The sequence below is a fragment of the Acipenser ruthenus genome, chromosome 7 (assembly GCF_902713425.1).
Source record: "Acipenser ruthenus chromosome 7, fAciRut3.2 maternal haplotype, whole genome shotgun sequence".
Lineage (NCBI taxonomy): Eukaryota > Metazoa > Chordata > Actinopteri > Acipenseriformes > Acipenseridae > Acipenser > Acipenser ruthenus.
The window spans coordinates 45,873,599-45,890,486 of record NC_081195.1 but is presented as its reverse complement, the minus strand read 5'-3'; positions in this window follow the sequence as shown (position 1 = coordinate 45,890,486).

Sequence of the window (16,888 nt, the reverse complement as noted above, 5' to 3'; positions counted from 1 at the left end):
CAAAAAAGCTCATTATGCTTAAATTAATACACTTATTTTAATAGATATTTTCTACAGTCTTTTTTGTTTCTTACAAAAATCAAACCTTACTATTAATGTGATTTGTACCCTGTCACGAAATCCGCGTGTTCAGATTCCTTTACGTACTCTTTTTTATTTGCTCAGCACACACTCTTATCTCAGGGGAGACGTTAGGAGACAGAGATGTTATTACTCCTAGTGGGATATAGTTCGTGCTCTGGACCCACAGTATATCCAGATGACTAATATAGAACTCAAGAAATTGACAGACTCATGTATTTAAAGTTTTTTACGAAATCGGAGTATGATTAGTACTCGCTCGGTTTATTAACGGTTAAATATTGGATAGAGTAGCTACAGGCTACGTCGTATCCCCAGCTGACAGACACACTGGGCTGTCCAGTGTCTTAACAGATATCAACATTAACACTTTAATACATGTATATATGTGTTAATCAAGGCCGACAAGCAGGCCAAGAACACGTCACCTAAAGTACCCAATGGTCTATTTCAGCACATTCAACAAAACTCTCTCTTATTTCTAAAACACAGCGTGAGTCCCTTATAGCAATACATGCAATACATGTGAGATAAAATAATAATAATTGCTTAATGCTTACCCTTTAATATAAATCGTAAAAGGATATGGCTGTCTTCACCAGGCAAATGAAACTGAATTCAATCAGCTCAATTGTGTCGGTTTGCAAAAGATGGACCATCTTGCCCTGTCTGGGATGAGTGTGGTACTCCATTGAAATTACTCTGGAGTTAAATAGGTTTTTCGTCTCATTGGAATACATGGGACGCCTCAGTTAAATCCAATCATTTATCAGGTGGGACAGTTCTTATCCATTTTACAAATAATAGTTTTCAAAAGATCCGGACTAACTTTTCAGAATTAATAGGTGTCATGTACTCAATAAATTCAATATCTCATTTCTTGTCTAACTCCAAACCTATGATCTCATTTCTTTGCTTTCCTCTGAGCCCCTCCTTTATCTGAAAAGTTAAGTGAACCAAGGTTCCCAGGATCTTGGTTTATAATATAATATAAAAACACTACTGCATGCAAAACACTATTTTTATATGTGTTATTGTCACAAAGACGGCCGGAGTGGGTGGCGTCAGACCAGAAGCAGGAAGTAAACAGACAGAGATTTGGGGTTTTGGTGAGGCTGAGCGCGTGATCGCGCTCAGCATTTAATAAACAGAACAGAAAATAAAAGGTTTGAACAGACAAAAAACACTGGACACGGCACTATACGCCAAAATAAAAAGACAAACAAAACGAACTAAACAGTGCACAGACAGACGAACAAAACACGGTGAGCAGATTTAACTATTTACGCTTTTACAATACACAATTACCTCCGTCTCCAATCCCGTTCTCCACTCACCGAACACCTAACCCCGAGTGACTAAAAATGTGCCTATTTATACTGTTGTGCTGGGATTCAATTACTAATTAATTATTCACTTGAATCTCAGCACGTGAATTAATTCTGTGCAACCCCGTGCTCACATATTACATTTAACCAGCACGTGAAGTGATTTGTGCCCTCCTCGTGCCTAAATACAAATCTACCTTTTTAAATCACACGTGAAACACAGACCCGTTTATATCCCGTGTACCAATGACTATACACCAACATTAACACACGCAACATACAACACATAACATGCACACAGGGGCGGGGCACATTGCCACATATACCCCCCCCTGTGCAACGCACACATGGCCTCAACGGCCACCTCCCCCCTTAAAAATCCAGCAGTCCAGGACAAAGTCTCAGGCTGGGAAGGGAGGCTTCAGTGGGCCCATGGCTGGCCATGCTGTCAGCACCCCTGCCGGTAGTGGCACGGCTGACAGCCTGTTGGTTTGCTCCTGCAGCGAAACTGCTGCTGGGGAAAGTGGTCTCCTGACCTCTCCCCCTGTCTTTGTAGCCGGTAGCTCCCTTTGGTGGGGCTCCGACCACAGTACTGCCGGCAGCGAAGAAGCTGCAGTGGGAGCAGGTCTCCGGACCTCCCCCACGATCTCCGGCAGCGAAACTGCTGCAGTGGGAGCAGGTCTCCAGACCTCCCCCACGATCTCCGGCAGCGAAACTGCTGCAGTGGGAGCAGGTCTCCTGACCTCCCCCACGATCTCCGGCAGCGAAACTGCTGCTGGGGTTGGTGGTCTCCAGACCTCCTCCCCCTTCTTCGTGGCCGACAGCTCCCCTTGGTGGGGTTCCGGCCACAGTACTTCCTGCTGCGATGCGGAGCAACTAGCAGCCCCAGGCGATGCGGCGCGGCTGGCAGCCCCAGGCGAGGGTGAAGCATGGCAGGGAGTCAGGACCAGCCGGGGTGCGGGTGTTGGCCCTCTTCTCGGCCTCTGCGACCAGGCGATTCTTCCCCATACTTCCCTCAGCAGCCTATGCAAGGGCTGCGGAGGGCCACCAGCTTCACGTCCTGGTCTTTCTGGTGAAGGGAGAGGCAGATCCTGCTTCTCTCCTCCTGATGGTGATGGAGGCAGAGGCAGCTCCCGCTCCTCTCCACGTGATGGTGGGGAAAGTGATACCAGCAGGCATTCATCCTCTGCTGGTGGGGGAAGTGATACCAGCAGGCATTCACCCTCTGCTGGTGGACATGGCGGAGGCAGAGGCAGCTCCTGCTGCTCTGCTCCTGCCGGTGGAGGTGGCGGAGGCAGAGGCAGCTCCTGCTCCTCTGCTCCTGCCGGTGAAGGTGGCGGAGGCAGAGACAGCTCCGGCTGCTCTGCTCCTGCCTGTGAAGGTGGGAGCAGCGTGTAGTCTCCTGGCGACGGAGGTGGGAGCAGCGTGTAGTCTCCCCCTTTTTCAGGGGACTGGTGCTGCTCTGCCTCTCTTGCAGGGGACTGGTGCGGCTCTGCCTCGGAAGGGGAAACCAGCAGGCATTCTTCCTCTGCTGGTTGTGCTGGGGAAACCAGCAGGCATTCTTCCTCTGCTGGTTGTGCTGGGGAAACCAACAGGCATTCTTTCTCTGCTGGTTGTGCTGGGGAAACCAGCAGGCATTCTTCCTCTGCTGGTTGTGCTGGGGAAACCAGCAGGCATTCTTCCTCTGCTGGTTGTGCTGGGGAAACCAGCAGGCATTCTTCCTCTGCTGGTTGTGATGGGGAAACCAGCAGGCATTCTTCCTCTGCTGGTGAAGGTGGGTCCAGCAGGCATTCTCCCTCTGCTGGCAGCTTGGTTCCCAGGGTTATGGAAGCCCCGACTTTCCTCTCTTTGGGCTGTGGACGCACCGACTCCTCCCTTTTGGGCTGTGGACGCACCGACTCCTCCCTTTTGGGCTGTGGACGCACCGACTCCCCCCTCTTGGGCTGTGGACGTTCGGGCTCCCCCCACTCAGGCGTAGGACGTTCGGGCTCCTCCCACTCAGGCGTAGGACGCTCGGGCTCCTCCCACTTGGGCTGTGGACGCTCAGGCTCCTCCCACTTGGGCTGTGGACGCTCAGGCTCCTCCTCATAACTGCGGAAGGGACAGTTGGCGAACAGATGATCCTGGTCGCAGAGGAGGCACCCCGGCATTGGCTTGTTAGATCGCCGTGGATGTCTGGCCCTTAGGCGGCACTCCTCCTCCCTGTCCTTCACCTCTTTATCCTCCTTCCATCCCATTTTATTTATTTATATATATATATATTTTTTTTTGTAATCCAACACTTTTTTTTTTTTTTCCTCAAAAAATGCGGTTCCTGCTCTGGCCTGAGTCCTGGAGGCGCTGTCGATCCCACGCAGGACACCACGTGTCACAAAGACGGCCGGAGTGGGTGGCGTCAGACCAGAAGCAGGAAGTAAACAGACAGAGATTTGGGGTTTTGGTGAGGCTGAGCGCGTGATCGCGCTCAGCATTTAATAAACAGAACAGAAAATAAAAGGTTTGAACAGACAAAAAACACTGGACACGGCACTATACGCCAAAATAAAAAGACAAACAAAACGAACTAAACAGTGCACAGACAGACGAACAAAACACGGTGAGCAGATTTAACTATTTACGCTTTTACAATACACAATTACCTCCGTCTCCAATCCCGTTCTCCACTCACCGAACACCTAACCCCGAGTGACTAAAAATGTGCCTATTTATACTGTTGTGCTGGGATTCAATTACTAATTAATTATTCACTTGAATCCCAGCACGTGAATTAATTCTGTGCAACCCCGTGCTCACATATTACATTTAACCAGCACGTGAAGTGATTTGTGCCCTCCTCGTGCCTAAATACAAATCTACCTTTTTAAATCACACGTGAAACACAGACCCGTTTATATCCCGTGTACCAATGACTATACACCAACATTAACACACGCAACATACAACACATAACATGCACACAGGGGCGGGGCACATTGCCACAGTTATATATGAGAGATGTTCTTAATATATGACATCATCTTCTAATTGATTATATTATGCTAAATTAAAGGTATGTGTTTCCTTAAACCTCATGTTGTTTCATCATTTTGTTAATGAGTCAGTTTTGATTCCATATACCACTGTCTAACAGAGTATTTGACAAAAGTTTGTCTCATACAATATTCAAGTCATTTAGTTTCACTAAGTTTAAGTGGTAATAGTTTTCATTACAATTATTTATCCCTTAAGAGATGCACTGACCAGGCTCTGTCCTGTACCTGACTCTGGGAATATGTTACTGCTAGCAGTTTCCACAGTCTCTTGTTTTTTTCCAAGGTCAGAGTCTGTGCAAACACTTTTTAGATTTATGACCTATAAAGGTCTGTTAAGCCATAATTTTTGCATATTATTTCAAGATATATTCTTATCTGTGCTAAACCACTAATTCCATAAACCTTAACACTCCATCTCTACGAGGCTTGCAGCTCTGTTGAAGTGGAACCCAAGGACATTCCTTCTTTCTAGATAAGAAGACAGGTCCTGTTTTCACTGCAGCAGTTTCAAATCACCACATTATAAGGAATCCGTCTGCCATCATTAGACAATAGTATAATGGATCAATAACAAGGTACATTATAGTATATTATTACAAACTTAACACAAAAACACAACACAACACCTTTTACATTCTATAATTCAATGGATATCATAATGTCTAGAGGTCTTATTGTTCAATAGAATGAGAAATAAACTTGTACCATTTTCCCATTTAAGTAAATCGAATACTGCTCCAGGTTTTAATCTTCTTATCAATACAGCAAAGTCATGAACAAGCAATACTACTTGTCAGTTTTAAATAATATGTTTTCTCATTATAGCAAATACTTAAAACATATTATTAATCTTATGAAATAACTGTTATGAACTATAAACAGTGTCAATTAGCACTGAACCTGTTTCATTATAAGATAATCTTTCAATTAATTTACCTCTGTTTATCAGTTGCTATAATATTACTTTGGTGAATCCCTCTTAAGATTTAAATCCAAATATAGGCCAGTATAACTGCATTCAACTAGGCTTGACCCTTCTCTTTGTTCATACAAAATCCAGCCGAGACAGGATTTTTTTCTCAAGACCTCTGGCTTGTTAGTTAATCTTTTGGTCATAAAGAGTCTCTTCTTATCTTGTGTTTTTAGGGCATAAATTTGTAGATTAACGTTCATTTTTAGCCGGAATGGTGCTTTTTATCAAGCGTCATGCTTTCTGAAGATAAGATATACTAGTGGTAAATCGTTCATTATATATATATATATATATATATATATATATATATATATATATATATATATATATATTTAAAAATTCTCAGATTACTAAATGTTCAATTAGAACCATATGTAGACTGACCTATTTTATGGAGCAAGAGAGCCATCCACTGGTGGTACAAGGATACTTTCTTTATCCTTCCTAATATCTTTGACACTTCATTTTATAATACATTCCATATTTAAAATCGCCTAGTACATATTCAGCATATCCATATGTTCTCAGCAGGATTCAGCTTCTGTACCAGGTTTCGCTCTTAGTTGTTTCCACAAGAAGTCCCTTGATCCAATGTTTCTCCATCACAGGTGTGGATTTCCATGGCCTGACTTCATTCCTATAAGATACTTGGACACGTTTAGCTGTAAATATTATTTCTATATATTTCCTTTTGTTCGCACAGAGTCACTTTGCGAGGTACGCCTTCCATCCAGAACACTGAAGGAGGCCAAAACTCACTGTTATTCATATTTTCTGGTATCCAATTACTGTTCTGCCTCACATCATCAGTTGGCAGACACAATACAACTGAATCTGATTCAATTGATGAACCAACAGCTGTAGCTACTGAGATCCTCCATGCAAAAGGAGTCAATATTTTACTATATGGAATAACTAGTTCAGCGTCACCTGCGACAACCCCAGTAGTGCTGCATGTAACAATTATTGAGCTCTCCAGAGAAATCTGGTGCTGACAGTCGGGTGAGGGTCGTTGTTGCTGATTCAACTAATTTACCATTTAAAATAAAACAAGTGATGAAGCAGCTGCTTGGATTTGTGATGACTGCTGCTTTTCTTAGACTCTGTGAAGAACAGCAGTCATCACTCCAAGCTGCTGTCTCTTCAGTTGTTTCACTTGGAATGGTAAATCAACGCCAATGACCCTCTCTCGTGATGAGCTTCTTCAAATAAGTGCTAGCCATTATGTTAGCTATTCTGTGATGACCATACAGAAATCTTTGTGTTAAAACTTACATACAGTGGCTCTCAAAAGTATTCACCCCCCTTGGACTTTTCCACATTTTATTGTGTTACAACATGGAATCAAAATGGATTTAATTAGGAGTTTTTGCCACTGATCAACACAAAAAAGTCCATAATGTCAAAGTGAAAAATAAAATCTACAAATCTTACAGATTTCCAAAAAACACTGAAATGACGTGTTCATCCCGGTGAACAGAAATGATTAGGCAAAGGAGCATTGTTTCCCCCCCAGTGAGGTGGTGGTGGTAATTCGAAAGCACAGCAAGACTGAGTTTGCGAAATAGGTGTGTGTATATATATATATACACAGTATATATAATGTATGGTAATAGGTTTGTAGATTAACCAATGAATGTACCAGGCACTTGTACTATAGATTTCCTGCCTGAAACCTCGCAAGCTTTCTATAAATATTTACACATTGATTAAATAGCTTATTTTTCTGTTTCGTTTTATGAAGTCCTTAAATACCGGTACATTATTAGCATTGGGTAAGTGACTTGAAGATTGAACAATCAAAGAAGTATTAAAAAATAAATAAAACACACCAGTATCCAAAATATTATAAAACTAGCACAAAGAAAAATAATAATAATAATAATTAAGCAACTAATGACGAAGAACATATCCAAAGGAGCAGTGCTCAGGTTTTACTAAGAGCTTCAACAAGACCTACTGACCTCCTGGCCAATGGTTTTCTCCAATGGTTTTGTGTGTTAAAAATAAACTTTTTGCCCTGCAGTACTTTTTTGTTTTCCTTCCAGCATTCTGGCCTCACAGCTGAGCAGATGGAACAGTAGTCTTTTGTTAAGGGCATGGTATAGACAAACTGGAGGGTTTGATTGACTGCAACGAATCTCATCATGTGACTACCACCAGAACTGTTCATGCTATTCACCTCTGTGTTTAACATAATTTACTTCCTGAACACAGGATTCTGTTTTCAAGCTCTTCAAGATCTTTTACATGAAACAATAACTTTAAATGGTTTTGTCAGCAGAAGCGTAAAAGCCAGGGACCTTCGGATCTTGAACACAAGAACTTAGTACCAAAGTAAAGCAACTTCATTTTAAAGGCTAACATGGGCTTATGCTTATGTGAGCCTGATACTACTTTGAATGTCTCACCAAGCTTGGCAGTGTTACCTCCATCCCATAGTACACTTCCCTATATACAAGGTTGGACAAATGACTTCAAGGTTTTCCGGAAATATTTTCAGTTTTTGTATAGAGAAGCACAGCTCAGTGTGACTGCATGTTTCCTTTTTGTTATTTGTCATTTATTTGTGGTCTGTTTCTCTTTTAGAGGATGGTGGGTCCTTCCTGTCCTACATAAAAAGTTGCTAATTGTGTTGTGATGCACTATAACAATGGTATTAAAGTCACAGTATTTGAAAAAAAACAAAAAAAACACATATACTCAGCAACTATGGAAAAGACCAAGCTTTAAAAGTAATACCACAAGCCATTTATCACAGCAAACTTAATGCCAAGGACCCAGACAATCATGCATAATGTAAAACAGAAATGTACATGCGATTTCAGAACAACAAGTAGACCACTCAGAATTAAACACACAAGGCTTTCTCCTCATTTTCATTCAACTTCTCCCATATAAAATGGGAAAACCCGGTGGGGAGCATGACGGACGAAATTGAAATGGTGGACATGACAAATGACTGCTTCCTAATGCAATTTGTCAAGGCGCCAACTAGAGGGGAGGCATGCCTTGATTTAGTCTTTTCAAATAACGAAGACAGAATAACTAAAGCACAGGTCAGATAGCCATTGGCAAACTCAGACGACAACATGGTCTCATTTGAAGTGCTTTTTAAAACCCCAAAAGATGACTAAAGCTAAGGTTTACAATTTTAGAAAAGCAAACTATGAAGGCATGAAAAAGAGAATAACAAGTAGATTGGTGTAAAATAGAGAAAACATCCACAGAAAAAGGATGTTTTTTAATTACATCCCAAAAGTTGACAAATCTAAATCTAAAACAAAATGGCCAAAATGGTTTAATAGATCAATTAAAAAAAATATTCAGCGAAAAAAGGCACTTTACAGAGCGTTTAAAAAGGGACCAAAAACAAAGTACACAGAAAGAGTACTTGGAACTGCAAACGCAAGTCAAAAAGGAAGTTAGAAAGGCCAAGAGAGGGGCTCCCGAGTGGCACATCCAGTAAAAGCACTCGCTAGAGTGCAGTATGCGCTCTATAGCCTGGACGTCGCGAGTTCGAGTCCAGGCTATTCCACAGCCGACCGTGGACAGGAGCTTCAAGGGGGCGGCGCTCAATTGGCCGAGCGTCGCCCGGGGGGAGGGAGGGTTAGGTCGGCCAGGGTGTCCTTGGCTCACCGCGCACCAGCAACCCCTGTAGTCTGGCCAGGCGCCTGCGGGCTTGCCTGTAAGCTGCCCAGAGCTGCGTTGTCCTCCGACGCTGTAGCTCTGAGGCGGCTGCACGGTGAGTTCGCAGTGTGTAAAGAAGCGGGCGGCTGATGGCACACGCTTCGGAGGACAGCGTGTGTTCATCTTCGCCCCTCCCGAGTCAGCGCAGGGGTGGTAGCGGTGAGCTGAGCCTAAAAAAAATAATTGGGCATTTCAAATTGGGGAGAAAATAATAAAAACTAATTGGCAACGACTAAATTTATAAAAAAAAAAAAATAAAAAAAGAAAGGCCAAGAGAGAGATAGAGATGAACATTGCTAAGGGGGCTAAAACCAAAATATTTTTCCAATATTATAACAGCAAGAGAACATTCAAAGAGGAGGTTAAATGTCTAAGAGATACAAATGGCAAAATCATAGACGAAGAAAAAAAAATAGCAAATATATTAAATGATTACTTTTCACAAGTTTTTACAAAGGAGGATATGGACAACATGCCTGTGGCGGAGTGTCCCGCCCCTCTGTATTTATTATTATTTATATTTTTGTTTGCGGCGCAGATAAAAGCGCCGCGTATTTGTTATTTGTTATTTATAATTTAAAACCCTGTGAGGATGCGTGGCTGATCAGCTACTGATTATTTAACTAGCTGACAGTCATGCATCCTTACTAAACTCGTGCAGACTGTGGCCGAGGGGTAATAAGATAATTAACAGCTAGTTAACCCCTCGGCCAGAGTATAAGAACCTGCAGCTGTCCGTGCTGCGGGGGTGAGTGTACAGAGGAGAGTACGGGAGAACACGGGAGAGCGAGCGAAAAACAATTGCTATATTTGGCCATCACACCTTTTTGTTTTATGTTTTGTTGTTTTGTTCAAATCTTTTGTTTTGTTTATTTAGTTAATAAAAATCAGCTGAATGCTGTTGCGTTCAGTTTCACCCGCCCATCCATTGTTTTGGTTCAGTTACTTCCTGGTCCGTGACGTCACCACACCTCACCACTGCAAGCCATCCTGCCACAATGCCCCACATGTCAACCTCTTCCTATCCAGTTTTAAATAACTTTAGCATAACAGAGACAGAAGTGTTAAAGGGACTAGGAGCTCTTAAAATAAACAAATCCCCTGGGCCGGATGAGATCCTCCCAATAGTACTCAAAGAAATTAAAGAAGTTATTTACAAACCGCTAACCAAGATCACAAATGACATTTAATAGAGAAAAGTGTAAGGTGCTGCAAGCAGGCAATAAAAATCTGCATTATAAATATCATATGGGAGATACTGAAATTGAAGAAGGAAACTATGAAAAAGATCTAGGAGTCTATGTTGACTCAGAAATGTCTTCATCTAGGCAATGTAGGGAAGCTATAAAAAAAGGCTAACAAGATGCTCGGATATATTGTGAAAAGTGTTGAATTTAAATCAAGGGAAGTAATGTTAAAACTTTACAATGCATTAGAAGACCTCGTCTAGAATATTGTGTTCAGTTCTGGTCAGCTCATTACAAAAAGGATATTGCTGCTCTAGAAAGAGTGCAAAGAAGAGCGACCAGAATTATCCCAGGTTTAAAAGGCATGTCGTATGCAGACAGGCTAAAAGAATTGAATCTACTCAGTCGTGAACAAAGAAGACTACGCGGTGATCTGATTCAAGCATTCAAAATCCTAAAAGACAATAGACAATCCTATAGACAATGTCAACCCAGGGGACTTCTTTGACCTGAAAAAAGAAACAAGGACCAGGGGTCACAAATGGTAGATAAAGGGGCATTCAGAACAAAAAAATAGAAGGCACTTTTTTACACAGAGAATTGTGAGGGTCTGAAACCAACTCCCCAGTAATGTTGTTGAAGCTGACACCCTGGGATCCTTCAAGAAGCTGCTTGATGAGATTCTAGGATCAATAAGCTACTAACAACCAAACGAGCAAGATTGGCCGAATGGTCTCCTCTCGTTTGTAAACTTTCTTATGTTCTTATATTCCTCTTCCTCCCCTCCTCCATCTCTACAGCAGAAGCAGCCTCCCTTTCCCAAGGAGGGGAGGGGTCACCATCTGGCTTATCTTAAGAGAAGAGACCATGCACTAAATAGATGGAATCCATTGATGACTATAAAGCTAATTTTCTTTTTATTTACGCAGCTAAACTTGCAATAAAAATGATCAAACTTGTCTTAATCTTTGATGTGTCTGAAAAAAATGAATACTTTTTACAGTCTTAAGTGTCTGAAGAGGGCAAAGAACTTTCGTATAGACCAAAAGTAACAAAATAAAACCTTAAATATTATGAAATCCACCCTAGAATATGTCTTGTAAATGAAATGGAAAAATTAGAGCTCTAGCTTATTCTGCCTTTTCTAACTTAACCAATGTTTTCATGTCATATGGTATTAGATGTAGTCACAGCCAAGTTTAGTTTCTTACTTCTTTTTATTCAAATGTTCCACAAGAAAAATAAATACAAGTGAAAACAATACTAATAATAATTTACAGTTTATTTAAAAATACAACCATTACCGTTCTCAAAATAAATAAATACATGCTTATTCTTTATTTATATTGGTCTGTTGCTGCACACATGTCACATGCTTGCATAGTTAGTATGTCAGAGCTCCATGAAGCATGGTACCAAGAATTTCACATTTCCAGAAACATATTCAAATTGAATATTACAAAATGAAAACCAAAAAGAGTAAATTATAAAGTCCTTTTACAATACAGTAAACTTCTATAAGGGTCAGTAACTAGAAAACAAAATTGGACTGTAGCAAGCATGGCTAAGAAACTAAACATAAAGAGTACAGACAATGTTCTCTTAAGCATGAACAAAAACGTTAGTTTACTTACCGTAACCCTGGTTCCCTGAAAGAGAAGACGACCACCAACCAATATTTTAGGAATATGCCTGCCTTAGGTAGGTATTCCCTGAGCATTTTATGTCAGAGCTGCCGATAGACCCCTCCTTGGAATGACGTCCCCGGTTCCACCTGCCGAGGGAATAAGTAGTCATTCCGCAGAGCTCACTTCCTCTTTTGCATCAAACCCGCAAATGCGAGTGATGCGACCTCGCAAAGTTTGGTGGTTGTCTTCTCTTTCAGGGAACCAGGTTTATGGTAAGCAACCTCATGTTCCCTTTCAATTCGAAGACGACCACCAACCAATACTTTTGGGACAGTATACCGGAGCCATTGTGAGGGAGCATGAGCGGACAGCATATGAGGGACGCCTCGCTACTGCCAACTAGTGTTGGTGGTGTGCGCGTACAACCTCAAGGAACCTTGTGCCTAATGAAGGCTTAGAGAGATCTACCACATTAAGTCGGTAGAACCTGGTGAATGTTTGCGGCGTAGCCCAGCTAGCCATAGTACAAATGTCAATGAGGCACCTCGAAAGAGAGCCCATGACACAGCCATACCTCTTGTAGAGTGCGCGACCTCCCTCCTAGGTGGTGGGGCTGGCATTTTTGTACGCAGTCGATACTGTGTTCACAAACCAGTGGGCCAGTCGCTGCTTTGAGAGGGCTTGACCCAGGATCCTTTCACCATAACAAACAAAGAGCTGGACAGAGTGACGCAGCGCTTTTGTCCTATCCACATAACCTCTCAATGCCCTCACTGGGCAGAGGGAATTTAGTTTCCTATCATCCTCTGAATCAAAGGGAGGGGGATGGAAGGGCCAAAGTGGAGAAACTTCCTGTGCGCGGGACAAATAGAGACGTGGAAATTTGCATCCTTTTGGTTCACTGTTGTAAACCAGTCGCCTGGCCGGACAGACTGGAGAATGTGACGGTGTGCATAACTGTTGTGTACGGTGGCGAGCACCCAAGTGGGGGCTGCCTGGGGCGGCGTTGGGACTACCTCCGAGATTGCTGCTCTGTTGGAATCCCACGTCCGGCTCCCTCCCGTCGTTGTGGGTAGGTCCGGTTGTTAGCTGCTGCGGAAGCCTGAAGGCGGTGCCTCAGTCATCATACGGGGCAGTGGGGATCGGAACCATCAGAGTCACCGTGCGAGTACGGCGGACGCCAGCATCTCGTTCTCTATCCTACCGCAGCCACTTCAGCCGGGTAGATACACAGGCTTGAGTGGCTGCGGTAGGCAATCAGGAGAGCAGTACAGGGAAGCGCACAGTGCTACACCAGGGTGCAGCGTGGCGATAACCTGGTTCTAGACCGCGTGCAGTCACACAACGGGGCAGCACGTAGCATATACTGGAGTGGAGCACAAGCTCAAGGAGCTGTGGCGCAGAGCCGTAACTAGTGCGGGGCAAGCTGTGGTGGGCGGAAAAATGACTTAGTTTAAAAAATAAAAATAAATTTAAAAAAGGCCAGATTTATTAACCCTGTGCTCACTCTAATTTCATGACTAAAGTCATGATGATGTTCCTTGTCATATCTCAGCTTTCCAATCACCAATCTTGGGTCATAGCCATGACTACGGTGAATGTCCCAATGTAACTGGTTTAGGCCCGCGGTGGGTGGGACTCGCCTCCATTACAGCCGCGTTCAATGAGGAATGGTATTGGGACTTAAGGCTGGCAGGGGAGAGTGTAGCATCCATGGGGGAAGGCAGCAGCAGGGTTGGTAGGTGACGTAATCACGCACGAAGACATAAGCCTGATATATGCCCCTTGCAAAAGAGCTGGCTCTTTTGTACAGCGGTATCTGCGCTATGCTTTAGTGTGAGAGGTCCCGGGTTCACGCCCGCCATCCGCCTGTGTGTGGATTGCCTCGTCCTGTGTGATGCACTTGCCTGCATTAAACAAGATCTCTGCAATATAAAGCATAAATTTTTTTACTTTATTAATCTTAATTTCCATTGAAAAAAGTGACACAAATACCAAAGATAATTTTAATTTTGGCATCATACCTCCCTGTAGTATATGACAACATCATGATGTTTTAAGAATACAGGTATGCTCATGTTTAGCAACACAAAATTGGATCAAAGAAAGTTATTTTGCTCTAATGTTTTTCATAAATTAAACCTCAATGTTAAATACTATGTTACTTTTTTGCAGATAAACATGAATATCAACCAAAAAATAAACTATGGTTTGACCCGGATGGCTTAAGGGTCACGTCAGACCAGGAAGTAAATGAGAACAGTACTGGGGTATGGAAATGCTGATGCGCGAGTTTAATAATAAATAAACAGTTTGTGCAAAACAAAATGGCACGGTGGCCAAAACAGATTAACACAACAGATACAGAACCAACAGGTATCATACTGGTATAAAACTAGCACGGGTACCAATTGCTTTCTAGATGTATTATTTTTTTCTCACATCTCTCGTTCCGCCTCTGAACACACTAACTCTGATGAGCGGCTGATCTGCTCTTTATATATACGTGAAGGTATCATTTTTCATTCATTTGGAGATGGTCACATTATGCATGTGTTTTAGCTGGATGGGGGATCACAGCAAAATGACAAGAGATATACTGTAATAGAAGTTCCATTTTCAAAAGAGGAAGTGGCTACTTCTTCAGTGACTGGGAGGAAGTCAAACATTAAAGAAAATGCAGTTATGAAACCTCCTTTGTGCAAAAACAGTTTCTGCCAATATTGGTGAGTGAAGCATTTACAAATTCAATGAGGAATGGTATTGGGACTTAAGGCTGGCAGGGGAGAGTGTAGCATCCATGGGGGAAGGCAGCAGCAGGGTTGGTAGGTGACGTAATCACGCACGAAGACATAAGCCTGATATATGCCCCTTGCAAAAGAGCTGGCTCTTTTGTACAGCGGTATCTGCGCTATGCTTTAGTGTGAGAGGTCCCGGGTTCACGCCCGCCATCCGCCTGTGTGTGGATTGCCTCGTCCTGTGTGATGCACTTGCCTGCATTAAACAAGATCTCTGCAATATAAAGCATAAATTTTTTTACTTTATTAATCTTAATTTCCATTGAAAAAAGTGACACAAATACCAAAGATAATTTTAATTTTGGCATCATACCTCCCTGTAGTATATGACAACATCATGATGTTTTAAGAATACAGGTATGCTCATGTTTAGCAACACAAAATTGGATCAAAGAAAGTTATTTTGCTCTAATGTTTTTCATAAATTAAACCTCAATGTTAAATACTATGTTACTTTTTTGCAGATAAACATGAATATCAACCAAAAAATTAAACCATGGTTTGACCTGGATGGCTTAAGGGTCACGTCAGACCAGGAAGTAAATGAGAACAGTACTGGGGTATGGAAATGCTGATGCGCGAGTTTAATAATAAATAAACAGTTTGTGCAAAACAAAATGGCACGGTGGCCAAAACAGATTAACACAACAGATACAGAACCAACAGGTATCATACTGGTATAAAACTAGCACGGGTACCAATTGCTTTCTAGATGTATTATTTTTTTCTCACATCTCTCGTTCCGCCTCTGAACACACTAACTCTGATGAGCGGCTGATCTGCTCTTTATATATACGTGAAGGTATCATTTTTCATTCATTTGGAGATGGTCACATTATGCATGTGTTTTAGCTGGATGGGGGATCACAGCAAAATGACAAGAGATATACTGTAATAGAAGTTCCATTTTCAAAAGAGGAAGTGGCTACTTCTTCAGTGACTGGGAGGAAGTCAAACATTAAAGAAAATGCAGTTATGAAACCTCCTTTGTGCAAAAACAGTTTCTGCCAATATTGGTGAGTGAAGCATTTACAAATTCAAATGACTATTTTCTATTTTTTTACATACTAAGTATTTTTACTTTGTTGAACAAATAAAACAGTGCTGTTGTTGTACAAAAAACAACACTACCTGCCCCACTATAGCTATTCAAGCAAATCAAACCCTGAAACAAATACCTGTAGAATTAAGACAATGGCCATCTTATCTACTTCATGCCATTTTGGCCAGGAACTTTATTAAAACTGACATGGAGCATTCAAATAGTAAAAGAACATTGAAATAAAATGAAATAGCCATTAATAGGAAATGTGGACCATTCAACCTTATTCTTACCATTTCTTTTTTTATTTTTATTTCAGCAAAAGTGCAGCAACAGTTTCTAATTGTGGAGAAAACTGCCATAAAGACCACAGTGGTATTCACACTAAAAGATGTGGCCATTCACTGCAATGCTAGATTCCAGTAATCTTGTACATATAAATGTAATAATCACTTGTATATTTACAGATTAAAACATATCTTAAATACATTCTGTTTTTATGTTTACTTATTTTATTAAAATATTATTTAAATTGATGTTAATTTTGCATTTAAATCTAATCAAACTGAAAGACATACAAACCTGGAATGAGTATATTTTCTTATTGTATATATTAGGTGTTTTTTTTTTTATTAAGTTTATAAGTAAGAAACCAACATGAAGCCCATTAAAGTCCAAAGATGAACCCCATTAGAATCCCATGGGAACCTCATCAAAATCCCACGAGATTCTCATGGGAACTCCATCACAATCCCATTGGGTTACCAGAATTTTCTTTACCCATGGGAATTTTCCATAAGGGATGACCAGAAGTTCAAACAAAGAAAGCTGAAATTCTCCACTCAAGAACTTATTACTCAAAGAGAAGAGGGTGTGGAAAAGTCAGATAAATTATTTGGAGTGTAAACCGTATCTGTAAATCATAGAAGAAAAAATGTGGGCACAGATAACTGACCATGTAAATGATGCGTCTGCTGTAAAACGAAGCGTCTTGGACTATCAAAAGAGATGGCAGGACGAAAGACGCGAAGTAAAAAAAAAAAAAAGCAAAAAAAAAGTCTGCTAAGAAATAAGTAATAATAATCTACCTCGAGAAGCTATTGGTACTGGCGGTGGCTGTTACACTGGG